The sequence below is a fragment of the Chiloscyllium plagiosum genome, chromosome 2, assembly GCF_004010195.1.
Source record: "Chiloscyllium plagiosum isolate BGI_BamShark_2017 chromosome 2, ASM401019v2, whole genome shotgun sequence".
Lineage (NCBI taxonomy): Eukaryota > Metazoa > Chordata > Chondrichthyes > Orectolobiformes > Hemiscylliidae > Chiloscyllium > Chiloscyllium plagiosum.
The window spans coordinates 107,914,077-107,929,236 of NC_057711.1; positions in this window are offsets into that span (position 1 = coordinate 107,914,077).

Genomic DNA, 15,160 nt, shown 5'->3' on the forward strand with positions numbered 1-15,160 from the left:
GCTTTGGAACACAGCCCACAAATACTTGCCTTTAAATAAAATAAAAGTTAGGATCTAGGATACCTCCTTGTTACATTTGAAGGGAGTTCTGTCTAGTCCATAACAGATGGCTGATCTGATAGTCCTCAACTCTACTTTCCTGCCTTTTCCCTATAATCCTTGATTCCCCAACAGATTACAATCTGTCATTCGCAGCCTTGAATATAGTGAACAACTCAGCCTTAACAGCTCTCTGTGGTAAAGAATTCTACTGATGTTTTACTCTGAGAAGAAAACATCTTCCTCATTCCTGTCAATAAATAGACATTACCTTACTCTGAGATTATGTTTTCTGGTCCGAAACACTCCCACAAGGGGGAACAGCCTTTTCAGACCTACCCTCTCCAGTCCCCTAAGGATCTTACAAATTTCAATAAGGTTGGCTGTCATTCTTCTAAAGTCCAATGAATTGAGGCTTAACCTACTGAAACTCTTCTCATAAGACTGTCCTCCCATAATTGGGATCAGTCGAGTGAACCTTCTCTGGACTAATTCTAATATCAGTATAATGTTTTTTAAATAAGAAGTCCAAAACATCACAGTATTCCAGAAGTAGTTTAATTAGTGCCTTGTACAGCTTTAACAAGACTTCCTGTTTTTTTGTGCTCCATTCACTTTGAAATAAAGGTCAGGACTCCATGTGTCTCACCTATTACCTGCTGAATTCAAATGCTCGTGTTTTGTGATTCATGTACAAGGACTGCCAAGTCCTTTTGTGCTGTAGCTTTCTGCAATCTTTCCCCATTGAAATAATATTCAGTTCCTCTACTTCTCCTGCCAAAAAGCATAACCTCACCTTTTACAACATTATATTCCATCTATCAAGTGTTTGCATTCAATTAATCTGTCCATATACCCCAGTAGACTCTTTGTGTCATTCTAACCGCTTGTATTCCCACCTATTTCTCCATCTTCCACAAGCTTGCCTTTGTTGTAGAAAGGACATTATTAAACTGGCCAGGGTTCATAAGAGGTTTACCAGAATATTGCCAGGAATGGAGAAAAGGCTGAATAGGTTGGGTCTTTTTTATCTAGAGCCTAGAAGATTGAGGGGTAACCTTATAGAGGTCTATAAGATCATAAGGTATATAAATGAGGTGAATGACAGGTGCCTTTTAAGAAATTTAAGATTACGGGCATATTTTTAAGGTGAGAGGAGGAGGATTTTAAAAAGACGTGAGGGTCAATTTATTTTTACCCAGACAGTGGTTTGTGTGTGGAATGACCTGCCAGAGGAAGTGGTAGATGAGGCACAGTTGCAGCTTTTAAAAGATATTTAGCTAAGTACATGAATAGGAAACATTTGGAACAATATGTGCCAAGTGTAGGCAGGTGGGACTAGTTTTGTTTGGAATTATGGTTGGCGTGGACTATTTGGAAGGAAAGGTCTGCTTCTCTGTTTTGTGACTTTGTAAGAGGGTATTAAGTACTTGCTTAAATAGAAACAATATGCAGGGTTACAAGGAAAAGGCAAACGTTTGGCAATAAATCAAAATGCCCAAAGAGCTGCTAGAGATACGATGGACCAAATGGACCAAATTCTACATTGTAATGGTTTTGTGACACGAGATGGTAACATGCCACCTTCTAAATGGCAAATAGAACTAGCAATGCTGTCTATGCCAGCGAACCTCATATCTCATGGATTAATTTTTCAAAATCATCATGTGAATCATTATTCAATTACACCATCCAGATTTTAATTCAATCTTCATATCCCACATATTTTCAGTGATGAGAAATTACATGGACTGCTCTTAAAATACCACAGATTCATTTTTTTCTTGAGGTGCCATGATGAAAAGCCCCTTTGCATTTGATACAATATCAATAGAACTGCAAAGCTGAAAGAGTGACAAGGTGAAATTAAGCTTGTGGTTCTAAGATAAAGATTCCGGGGGGGAAAAAACCCAAAAATCTTTCATTTAAAAGAACAAATTGCACATCTTATGGGCATCTCAAAAGGTTTTAAAGCGAAACATAGAGTTTTGAAGTGTATTCACTGTTTTTATATAGACCAACATCTAGGTCCAGCCAAGAGTCACAAGATATGCCCATTTTCCTTGCTTTTATGCACTGTGCGCCTGTTTACTAAGCTCATGATCCTGCATGCCTTTCAAGGATTTGGCACATATATCCTCAGCTTTTCATGTCACATCATTTGTGCCACTTTTTAGAAGTGGCGGGGGCCCCAGGTTGGTGTCTATGTGCAAGTCGATTATAATCAGAGAATTAATCTTTGTGGAGGAGTACTGTGTAACTATATGATACATAGATCAGAAATATTTATCAGCGGTCAGCTCAGTGGTTAGCCCTATGCCTCACAGCGCCACGGACCTGGATTTGATTCCAAGCTCAAGGACTGCCTGTGTGAGTTGCATATTCTTCACGTGTCTGCATGAGTTTCCTTCAGGTGCTCCAGTTTCCTCTCACAGTTCAAAGATGTACAGATTAGGTGCATTGGGCATGCTAAATAGTGTCAGGGATATGCAGGCTAGGTGGATTAGCCACAGGAATAGGATAGGATGAGAGTCTGGATGGGATACTCTTTGGAGGGTCAGTGTGGACCCGGGCTGAGTGGCTTTCTTCCAAACTGTAAGGATTCCACGAGTCTATATAAGAGACATAAAAGCAAAAATACTGAAACGAAACCTGAAATTCAAATGGAAAGTGCCAGAAAATGTCTGTGGAGAGGGAAGTAGTGTGGTGTTTCAAATTAAATATACTCCTTCTCCACCACTATGGAGGCTCAGTCATTCAGTATATTCAAGACAGAGACCGATATCAATGGATCTGAGAACATTACAGGAAAAGGCTTGAGAGATTTACTAACAAATGTTTCTGGGAAAACTGACAAGGGAAATGGAAATTAGTTTATTATAAAAGCACAAAACATTGGTCCAGAGCAAATGACAGTGGTTAAGACATGAATGATGGTCACAATACCAGGAAGCATCTTTACTTTACCTCAAATAGTGATGTGATATCTTGCATTACCACTTAAGAGAGAATACAGGTTTTCACATCCAGAAGGAGGCATCTCTAACAATGTAGCATACTCTTACACCTGTACAGATGTTGTTGTTACCTTCACTCAATGATGGCACTTCCAGACTTAAGGGAGATAATGTACATAGCGCTTGGAAGAAGCAAGAATTGAAACTTTGAGATAATACTAACTACACTTAGAACATAGAACATACAGCTACAGTACAGCCCTTCATCCCTCAATGTTGTGCTGACCTCTGATCCTAGTGTAACGTCTAATTCACTTCTATTAGCAAAAGGTGGATAGACGACAAAAGTAATCTTTACAGAGAAAGGTGAGAGAAAAGATATTGGGGAGAGATCAGCCATCACCTAACAAAATTATTTTGTATGTGTTCTGTCCAAATACATAGATGTGCTAATAAAACCCATTTAGAAAGTTGGGTCATATTCAAATCTCTGAGGAATTATGTTTTTAGAACATTATGAGCTTTTCAGGCGAAGAAAACATTGTTTAACAGAATAAAAGCAATAATCGTTTTTGTTGAGACAGCTATAACAATGAAACAGCAGTGGGTGTTCTGTTTGAAGCGAGCTAATATGGTACAAAAGACGATACCAGCTAAGGGTAGTGGTAGGCAATTCAGTCCCTTGAGACTGCTGTACAATTTAATACCGTCATGACTGATCTCTTCTCGGCCTTAACTCCATTTTCCTGTCAGCTCTTTTTCAGGCTGTTTCATATTGAAAATCTGTCTAGCTCCTCATCAAGTTTACTTAATGTCCTGGTATCCACCACATTCTAGGGTAGTGATCTCACAGGTTTGTGACCCTTTGAGAAAAATAATTTCTCCTCATCTCTGTTTTAAATCTGCTACACCTTATCAGCAAGAAGGGGCTTCATAGAACAAACTCATGTGGTATTTTTGTGATGACATGGAGGCACCAGTGTTGGACTGGGGTGAATAAAATCAGAAATCGCACAACACCTGGTCATAATCAAACAGGTTTATTTGAAATCACAAGCTTTTGCAGTGTAGGGCCTTCGTCAGGTGAAATGAGAGAGAAGCACACAGGCACACAATCTGTAGGCAGAAAGATTAAGGGCCGATAGATCAAAAGACCATACAGCTGGTGTGAGTGGGGTGTCAAATAATAAGTCTCTGCAGGTGACCAAGAGTGTTAGATGGTGTGAGTAAAGTGTCAATAGCTGAGTAAAAAGGGAAGGGATGACCTATAATCCAATTAAACGAAGCAGAGATAATTACAAAAAATTAAAAATAAGGTGGTGCTGGAGACAAACCAAATCATTGGAATAACATAGAACAAAAACAGAAGATGCTGAAAAAGCTCAGCAGGTCCAGTAGCATCTGCGAAGAAAATCCAGAAGAAGGGTCACCGGACCCAGAGTATTAGCTCTGATATTTCTTCACGGATGCCACCAGACCCCCTGAGCACTCCCAGTAACCCTGCTCCTGATTTACAGCATCTGTACTTCTTTTGGTTCTTATTTGACCGGAATGACATGACAGGTGTAAGAGTCACATGCTGAGGGTCGAACCAAAGTAATAAGTAATCCAAAACTGCACAAACTATTTAAGGTAGAGAGATCATAACAATTTATCAATGTAATGGTGTCAAAACAGGACAGCAAGGAAGATTTTACAGATACAGAAGCAGTATGGTGGGGTTGCATGTCGTGTGACACTAACCTAAGATCATGATCTTTGGCCATCTTCGTGGGTATGGAACTTCGCTGTCAGTTTCTGCTTGGCAATTCTGCATTGTTGTGTATCTCAAAGGCCACCTTGAAGATCGGAAGCTGAATCTCCTTGACCACTGAAGTGGTCCCCGACTGGGAGGGAACATTCCTGTCTGGCAATTGTTGCATGGTGTCCATTCGTCCATTGTTATAGAGTCTCCAAGGTCTCACCGTTATACCATGACTCAGGCATTCTTGCCTGCAGGGTATGGGATAGACAACATTGGCTTTGTTCATGAGGATCTACCATGTACATGGTGGGTGGTGCTCCCATCTGTGATGATAGCATCCATGGTAATGTTCTTGCATGTCTTTCAGAGGTTGCCATGGCAAGGTTGTGTGGTGTTGTGGTCAATGTTGTCCTGAAAGCTGGGTAGTTTGCTGCTAATGATGGTCTGGTTAAGGTATGGCAGTTGTTTGAAGATGAGAAGAGGTATAGGGATAATCTTGGTAAGATGCTCATTATCATTGATGACATGTTGAAGACCATGAAGAACATGGTACAATCTCTCCACTCCAGGAAAGTACTGGACGATGAAGGGTACTCTATCAGTCTTACTCTGTATCTGCCTTCTGAGGAGGTCATTATGGTTTTTCATTGATCGCCAGTCCAGGCATGCTACAATGAGTTGAGTGTCATCTTCTGTTCTTGTGAGGGTGTCCTTCAGCACCTTCAGGTGTCCATCGCATTCCTCCTCATCTGAAAAGATCCTGTTTATGCATAGGGCTTGTCCATAGGAGATGGTGTCTTTAATATGTTTAGGTTGTAAGCTAGAGAAGTCCAGTATTGTGAGATTATCTGTGGGCTTGCAGTAGACTAAGATACTGAGGTGCCTATCCTTGATGGAGATGCATATGTCCAGAATGAGACTGATTCTGAAGAGTAGTCCATGGTAAATTTGATGGTAGGATGAATCTTGTTGATATCGCTATGTAATCATTTCTGTAATTTCTTGCCATGAGTCGAGATTTTTGATCACCAGATCAAGGAATGAATCAACTTGCAGATTAGTAGTCTTTAAATTATGTCATACCAACAGAGACCCCAAGACTCCATTGACAACTTTGTTTTCTGATGTTGCGACAAAGGCATGAGTGTTATTTCTCTGAAGAAGACCTCACAGAGTAGCTAATCACCTCTATACTGATGACATCTTCCAGAAAGATCTTCTGTGCAAGAAAAAGACCCATACCATTGGTGATTTGCTGGAAGATGGATATCAAAATGAAGCCATTGTGTAAGGCAATGTCAATATAATGCTTTAGCTGCAAACAACATAGTTGCTACATTCAGCAAAGTGCACCAATCTAGCAAGCTCTATTATAAGTGTGCTTTATCACATCCACACAGAATTAGTCTGATGTTTTTCTCACAACTGCAAACCATATTGCACTGATGGACATAGGACATGTATGCACTGAAAACCAATCCCCAGAACAAAACACAAGTAACCAACAAGATGGTACAAAACTACAACACTGACCATAGGGAATATGGTCCTAATGAGCACACAAATACAACAACAAAGTGAAAGGCTGATCAAATCTTTCGTCTTGTCAACCTCACATGTCACATCACTTTCCTCTTCAAAGACTGAGGAGTTACATCACCAGTGAGAAGGTAGAAAACTACCACAACTACACACTGAACAGAGTATGTGAGTCAGAAATCCAGTCACATATGCTTGGATACCAGCAAGAATTTCTAAGATGTGTACTCATCCCAACCATCTGAAGTCATTATGGATCATGGTGCTGCATTGTGAAAGAACTGAAGCTGTTCCAGCCAATATATTGTGTGCCAATCATGCACAAAGAGGATGAGGGACAGAGATCTCAAAGCAATGATTCTCATTCAGCACCATTGCACAATCAGGTCGTCAGCCAATCACAATGGAGAAAACATGTTATTCTGCAAATAGGTATACAATTATCAGATCAAGATGAACTTAAATTAATAACACATACCTATGTTAAATAATGCATATCTAGATTTATTCCAATTTTTGAAAAAAGCAGGATATTGTGTTATGTTTACAGCAGATGTGTGATATACCTGAGAGACACGCTTATGATGCTCTTGCCACATCGTAATATGTGATCTAATGGTATAAAGCTCTCAATCCCCATCTTACTGAAATGTGTCCTCTTGTGACATGATGTGCAGAGGGAAGCATACTAGTGAATATTCAAACTGCTTTGTTTGATCACAGATAACAAGTGCCTGTGATTGTAAGGTACATTTTTAAATACCAGGGAGCTGTAATTAAAGTTCATGAATTCTTCAGCATTACTTGAGCTAAGTTTTGCTCTGACGTTGTGGAACTAACATAATCACCACAGTGTGATAGTGGCAGATCATCAGTATATTCCACCACATCACGACGCACATCAGAGTGATGCTTAACACAGATTTAACCTCCGTAGTACACATTCCATAAACTCACCATATTTCTAACCACTATTTCTCCAAAATCTGCTTCTAAAAAAAGGTGACATGTTGCATCACTGCAGAAGCCAAAGACGTTGTTTTAACGAGTATTGTTTGCTGCCAAGCAACTTAGCCAAAGGTTAATTTCTAACCTTTTAGCCCCTTTACAATCATAAATGTATTCATTTGCATCTACAGTTTCTTAAATTTCGGTAGTTGTACTCTCTACAAATTATCAATCAGCATTGATAGAATGCTCCTGTTGTAAGCCCCAGTACCAGGTTCAATTTAGGCAGGCATGGGAATGAGGTGTGAGTGATCCAGCAGGATAAAAAGTCTGACTCCGACTGATGCAACGGAATGATATGGAGTGTTTTAACACAATGTAAGCAAAGCTAATTTCATTAGCAAATGTAACTAAATAGGTCACTGAAGGTAAAGTGTTGGTGAATGCACAACGTTAGTAATGTCCAATCAGATGCCTGATTTTTAAAATCTATCGACAATGATTTCTAGTCATTTATTGTCTTTAATGTGAAAGTCTGGTCTTTGTGTACAAACTACTTTATGATCCTGCTCTGCCTATCTCAGTAAACTCCAGCCTTCCAGGATGTGAGGGCGGCCCATGTTTGAAAAATACAAAATGGCTGACAAAGGTTAAACAGAATGAAACAGCCCACTCCAGCATTAAGACACAAAATGGCTGACAAGGGATTTAAAAAAAGGATTAGACAGCCTGCTCCAACATTTAAGTGAAATATGTTGGTACCTTTGAACAGGACTACTCCAAAGTGAATAGGAGGCTCGACAAGGAATCATCCAAGTCACTTTGGTAAGAGGATATCTAATGATAGACATAAATTCATTAAGTATGATAAGTGGTTGATTCCAGCCTCATTAATGAAAGGATGCTCTCCCATTAGGTGAGCCGCACCAGTTAGAATAAGGGATGCAAATCTCAGTCCATGAACCAGTCAGCTTAACCCATTAAGCTGCTATAAAAACAACAGCTAAAGTTATTTTACAGTAATCAGTTTAATCTTAGAACATAGAACATAGAAAAGTACAGCACAGAACAGGCCCTTAGGCCTACGATGTTGTGCCGAGGTTTAATCCTAATGTGAAATATAATAACTTAACCTATGCACCCCTCAACTCACTGCTATTCATGTGCATGTCCAGCAGTCACTTAAATGTTCCTAATGACTCTGCTTTCACCACCTACTGGAAATGCATTCCATGCATTCACAACTCTCTGTTTAAAGAACCTACCTCTAACATCTCCTCTATATCTTTCTCCTAATATCTTAAAGCTATGACCCCTTGTACCAGTCAATCCTACCCTGGGGAAAAGTCTCTGGCTATTGACTCTAACTATTCCTCTCATTATCTTGTATACCTCAATCAGGTCTCCTCTCTTCCTTCTTCTCTCCAGAGAGAAAAGTCTGAGCTTATTCAACCTTTTGAAGTTATTCAATCTGTTGAAGTTATTCACAATATTAAGAAATAGGTTCTAGTTAACAATTCTTCAGATAATCAGAGAGATAATGTCAACACAATTGTAGATACATATATGATCAAAGTATAATAGAAGCATAAGGGGAAAACCATTCAAACCTAGGTGTGGAAGATAATTAGTCTCAGGAAATACCTTCCTTATCTCAAAAATTATGCCTGCCATGTTCTGTATGGAATAAATTGTTCACAACTTATTTGTTAAAATGTACAACTAATTTTATAATGGAAAATTAATATTATGAATATTAATATTAAAACTAACTGTCTTTTGTATTTTTATACATATATATTTTCCACTGTTCCAATTATAAGAGAAATAACAGAATTTGATAGAGATAGCACATGGAATACAATGAATAACAGAATTCAAACAGTCCTTAGAGATAAGCAAGTCTGAGATAGACCTGAGGAGTATAACCAGTAACTTTCAAATGTTGAATTAATAAGCTGAATAGTAAGATCCCAAGGCCAGGAGATTACAATGTCTGTTAAACACCATGAGATCAATGGAACCTGGGGATGTCCATAGGAATGCCCATCATTGATTAGGTGTTTCACAGGATTTGGTGTTTGGAATAAGAGGGAAGGACACAGTGACCATGCTATATGTGATGAGTATAACACAAAATGCATAAAAATGCCGTACTTCACTGTGAAGACCAGACTGTGTCATTGATCTCGCTTCTAATTTGAGCCATAGATTGGCAGAACGATTGAGTTCTCATGTCAAGGCCAGACTCAGGAAGGATGTTTTGGCCGTCTTCCTGTATTTACCAATTGTTGCTTGAATAAAACTCTGCCACTTGCTTGCCTCCTGAGTCTTTGTCTCCACTCAGGGGTACAGTGACGGTTATGCTCCTACACAAGGAGTTATGCATTTTTTCGACTCCAGGGTGTTGTATTTTGTCTAGTTCCTTTTTTCTTTCATTGATGGCTATCTCTTCAATTGTCTGGGCCCCAAACTGTGGAATTCCTTAATAAACCTTTATGCTAGCCTCCTCTAAATTGGATAAATGAACCAGAGACTATATGATTGGTTCACAGAATATCTACTTCTGTGCTTTCAGCTGCCTGCCGTTTCAACACACCACCATGTTCCCTGAGCAACAGCTGTCTCAGACTTGCTGCAGTGCTCCAGTGAAGCTCAGCGCAAGCTAGAAGAACAGCACTTCATTTTCTGTTTGAGAACGCTGTAGTTTTCTGGACTTATTATTGATTTCAACAATGTTAGGGTTTGCGGCACCATCTCCCATGTCCTTACCCCAACTCCCATGCATCAGGCTTCGTCATCACATAGGATGCTATCCATTGTCAGCTGCTAATAGCAGCTATTCCCTTAGGTGTTCAAAGTTTGTGAGAAGATTTGTAGCTCGGGTGCTTGTTGTTGTGGTTCTGTTCGCCGAGCTGGGAATTTGTATTGCAGATGTTTCGTCCCTGTCTAGGTGACATCCTCAGTGCTTGGGAGCCTCCTGTGAAGCGCTTCTGTGATGTTTCCTCCGGCATTTATAGTGATTTGTATCTGCTGGAACTGACAACTGGAAGCGGCAGATATAAATCACTATAAATGCCAGAGAAAACATCACAGAAGCGCTTCACAGGAGGCTCCCAAGCACTGAAGATGTCACCTAGGCAGGGGACGAAACATCTGCAACACAAATTCACAGCTCAGTGAACAGAACCACAACAGCTATTCCCTCCCCAGACTGAACATACTGAGAGGTGACACGTTCAAGGTGTGAAGAGAAAAGTTTAAGAGGGCTACACGCTGAAGTACTTTACACAGGTGGTGGTAGATGCCTGGAACACATTGCCAGCAGAGGTAGTAGAGGCAGGTGCGGTAGATTCTTTTAAGGTGCATGTGAATAGATTCATGAGTAGGTGGCGAGCAGAGGGATATACATCCTTAGGAATTGAGCAATAGGTTTAGACAGTGAATTTGGATCGGCACAGGCTTGAAAGGCCGAAGGTCCTGTTACTGGGCTGTAAATTTTCTTTGTTCCTTTGTCTATCCGACTGTTTTCCTCTCTCTTTGAGCTCTATCTCCACTTATCATTTACTCTCCCCTCCTCTCCCCACTTCATCTTCCACATAAATAGCAACATTTTCCTAGCTACTATTAGTTCTGAAGAAGCATCACTGGACTCAAAATGTTAACTTTGTTTGCTCTCTAAAAGTGCTGCCAGACCAGAGTTTTTTCCAACAATTTCTGTTTTTGTTCCTGATTTCCACTATGTGTAATTCTTTCAGGTTTTTTATTTGGCTTTATGCTAGTCTACTTCTCTTTCGTATTCATTTTAAACACCTCCTTAAAACCTGATTTTTTTTTAGACAAAAGCTTTTAGTCAACCATCCTATCCCTTTCTTTATCTCAGTGCTTTGGGTCATATTTTGATGTTAAAGAGCTACATAATTGTATGCCTTTGTGAAATCACATTGTTATTCATAGACAATCAGACCATGGTAATGGTAATGGAAGCCAAGCTTTCTGACAGGAACATCTATTTTGATACTTGTGCCTCTATACCAGAGTTAGAAAATGTCATACATTGCAATAATTTAAATGAATCACAGCCTTGCAAAGAGAGGAGCGTTGTATTGAATAAAATGCCTCTCCAACATTTCAGTGCACACTCTATAAGAGTAACTCTTGCAATGCACAAGAGAGCAAAATGGGTGAGAGCATATCTGCAGCCCATTTTCTATCTCAAATGAATTTTATTTTCATTGAGGCTGATGAGAATAATAAATCAGGAGAGATTGACAGCTATTTGCCAATTTGCTGGCATTAGATCACACAGTCAAAATTATCTCCTGTATTTACTTTCAGCCGTGATTCCAAGCAACAAAAAAAAATTTGCTCTTGATATATAGCAGTAATGGTGTGGATTGGGTTACAGAGAAAGATGATTTCCCAGAATACATGTTGGCGCAGCTGCCCATAGCTTTCTCATGCAGTGCATGTACTGAAACACCTGCCCAGTCACTGTCTCTGAAAGCATGAAAGCAGTCCTTCATTATCATCTTCTATGTGACTTTCATACATCACACCTGCTGCTCACAATTGGCCAGGTTTCACAATGCTTCGGGATGGCTTTCATTGTGTCAGCTGCACTGACAAATCAAACTACCTCTTGAAACCTGGGAGACAAATTCTGTTATCACTTTCATCTCTCAGCAGATCCTCGGTCTGATATTTCCAGGAGGTCGATGACAATGATACTCTTAAATTGGTTTGTTCAGTGAACAACTGCCAATCTTAGTGATATAAATATAGCCAATGTTTTTGTTAACAATTTTAAGCATATAATGATTGTGGCGAAGTCCCACTATCTGATATATACAAGGCTAGAAAAATACAGGAGCAAGTATGTGCCAGAATGCAAGAATAAGCAATCAATACTGCTGTATTTTAACAAGATTTGGAAAGTAATGGGGGAAATATTTTGACTTATCTTCTGATCTCTATGGGTAAATTGAACAAACAAATGCACTGCTCTATTTAGTTTATTCGCTCTAATGGTAGGGGTTAAAAATGAACTTAGCACAAGTTACTCAACGTGAAATCAGCCAATTCACAGAAATGTTAAAAGACTTCAAACAAGTCAAAATGCTAGGGCTGCTGTAAAATGGGGGAAGTCACTCAGCAAATTTGGCAGGACTTATGGAAGAGAAAGAGTTAATGTTTTAGAGCAATTGTTTTCAGTTAAATTCTGTTTAAAATTCTGTTTAAAATGAATGTAACATTCAGCAGAATTCAATTACATCATGCCACCAACTCCTGACCTCACCTGGGATGAGTTCCAAGACAGGAGTGAGCCATTTGTTCAGGCAGGAGGCTATTGAGTGGGGTCCTGTCACTTCCCACTATCTTTATGTCTGGATGGTCTTCCCACCCGGATGCCATTGATGTCCTTGTGTTGCCAATGAATTCTCACTTACAGGTAGAAAAATCTATCACTGAGTGTGGGACTTATCCAACTTATCCAACTCAGTTGGATTTGCTTGCGTCTTCTGGGCATGTTCTAAGATGAACCCTACCGGTGTAAGATCCATTTGCTGCCACCATCCTCTTTGTTTTTACAGACATACAAGGTCTGCTCGGTCTAGTGTGGTAGTAGAAAATTACTTGATAGTTGAATGAGAAGAGGCTCCTGATTTATAAAAAGATCTAGACTATTGCATGGCAACAACCAGATACAAGTTACATTGACATGGTTACTGAGACTATGAGGGAAACCTCCAACATTGGGTCTCATTCCTTCGAGATTGAATGCTGCTCCAGCCTGTGTCCACGTAACATTAACATATTGCTTGGTGTATTCAGCATATTTAATGGTTCAGATCATTGCACTGCATTAAAATGGGTTTTGGGAGGGTGATCACCCAAAGCAGTGATTGTTTAATTGAGAGATCCAACAACAGGCAGGTGGGTGGTGTATTAGATTGAGAATTAGATTTTGTTCCCACATGTACTCAAATACAGAGATACACAGTGAAAAGTGTACTATGTCGCCATTCTTGGTGCTATCTTAGATACAAAGATACCTAGGTACAAAGTAGAAAAATCAGGAAGTATAGTTAAAACTCAACATTGCAGTCCTTTTTAAATGTTTAGCCATGCTGGGCTTATACTCCTCGTAAGGGCTCGATCTCCTCCATGCTGGGCTAGATCTCTTCTTTGTTGGGCTCAATCTCTCCGTGCTCCATGCCACTGCAGATACTGGGGGACCTTTATCACCGCTACGCTGGGCTCACTCTTCCCCATGCTGACTCAGTCTCCTCCAGGTCGGGTTTGCTTTCTCGCTCTTCCCCTTGCACTCTCACTGTTCCCCACATTGGCTCAGTCTCTCCCCAGAAGATCAGTAGATTGAAGTAAGAAGAAAAAAAGCTGTTTGGGAAGAAAAAATAAAGTAAAAGTGGACAGGACAGATGAGATCCAGACAGGATACTGCACATTGCGCTACTACTCCATTGCTATCTAGACCGTGTATATCTCACAGTTATGTCGGTATAACTTTATGAGACATGCTCATATCATTACTGTCTCACAGCATGACCTGAGGGTGCCTCAAAATTCATCTGAGCTGGAGCCATTTGAAGACTGCTGATGGAAGCATGCTACTGTTTGTAACAGAGTAGCTTAATATTATCCCTGTCTGTGGCTCGAATATCTGTATAAATCAGGAGAGGTAAGAAATGTCTGTTGAATCTTTAAGTACCACTTTACCCATATCCAGTTCTCATGGTACAGCAGTTAACATGAACATTGCTGCATCAGATACAAATGCCCTGCTGGAAGCAAAGCCCAACTCTCAGTGACAGATTATGTAGAAATGGGGGCTGCTGCTGCTGTAAGCTGTCCCTTGCTTTCTTCTCTAATTCCCATGCCCTTTCTTTTCTCTCTCAGCCAGTGGCTGCCTCCTAGTGATCCTCCTGCTCTCATTTGCCTTTCTTCAGAAACATAACGATGATCTCAAGTGAAAGGCCAAGCAGATAACGAACCTCCTTCCTGGTGACATTGCTGGCAACAGAGAGTTGAGGTGCTCTGCTGGGCCAATAACCCCGATAGCAGTGATCGGAATTCTCCCCTACTAGGGAAGTGCTGTGATTAATTGTCACTAGGTAAACCAGGAGCCCCAGCCATGGTTCAGCCTGCTAATCACAGACTTAATGTCCATAGCACTCCAAAAGTTCAAGCTGGCAGGATTTAATAAGTTTTAGTGGTGGAAGCTAGTGTCTCTGCAACTTTCATTAAATTCTATCCATTGCTCACTTTTTTGCTTTCCGCCAATGTTATACTGTGGTTCAGCTTAAGTGTTGATATTCCACAATTAAAATGATGAAATTAATTTACTTTAATGTATTAATGATTCACAGGCAAGATGAATTTCTAGATAGTATGTTAAATGATAGTTAGCAGTTTTACTTATGACCATACAGTTGCTTTCTCATGCAGAGGGTGGTGGGTATTCATTGCCTAAAAGAGTGATAGTTGCAGGAACCTTCATGGTATTCAAGAAGTATTTAGATAAGACTTGAAACACCATAGCATACAAGGCTATGGGACAGCGCCACCTCATGCTCCCTTGACACTGTCCTATCCCCCCTAGTCCAGGAACTCCCCACATATGTTCAAGACATCACCCACACCCTCCCCTCCTCCAAGATTTCTGTTTCCCAGCCCCAATGCCTCATCTTCACCATGGACATCCAATCCCTCTACATCTCTATCCGCCATGACTAGGGCCTCCAAGCTCTCCATTTCTTCCTCTCCCGATGTCCCCAACAGTACTCTTCCACTGACACTCATTCGTTTGGCTGTCCTCCTCTCTGACCTATCACCTTCATCCCATCCCCATTCACCCATTGTACTCTTAGCTACTTTCCCCCACCCTCCTCTCTGACCTATCACCTTCATCCCA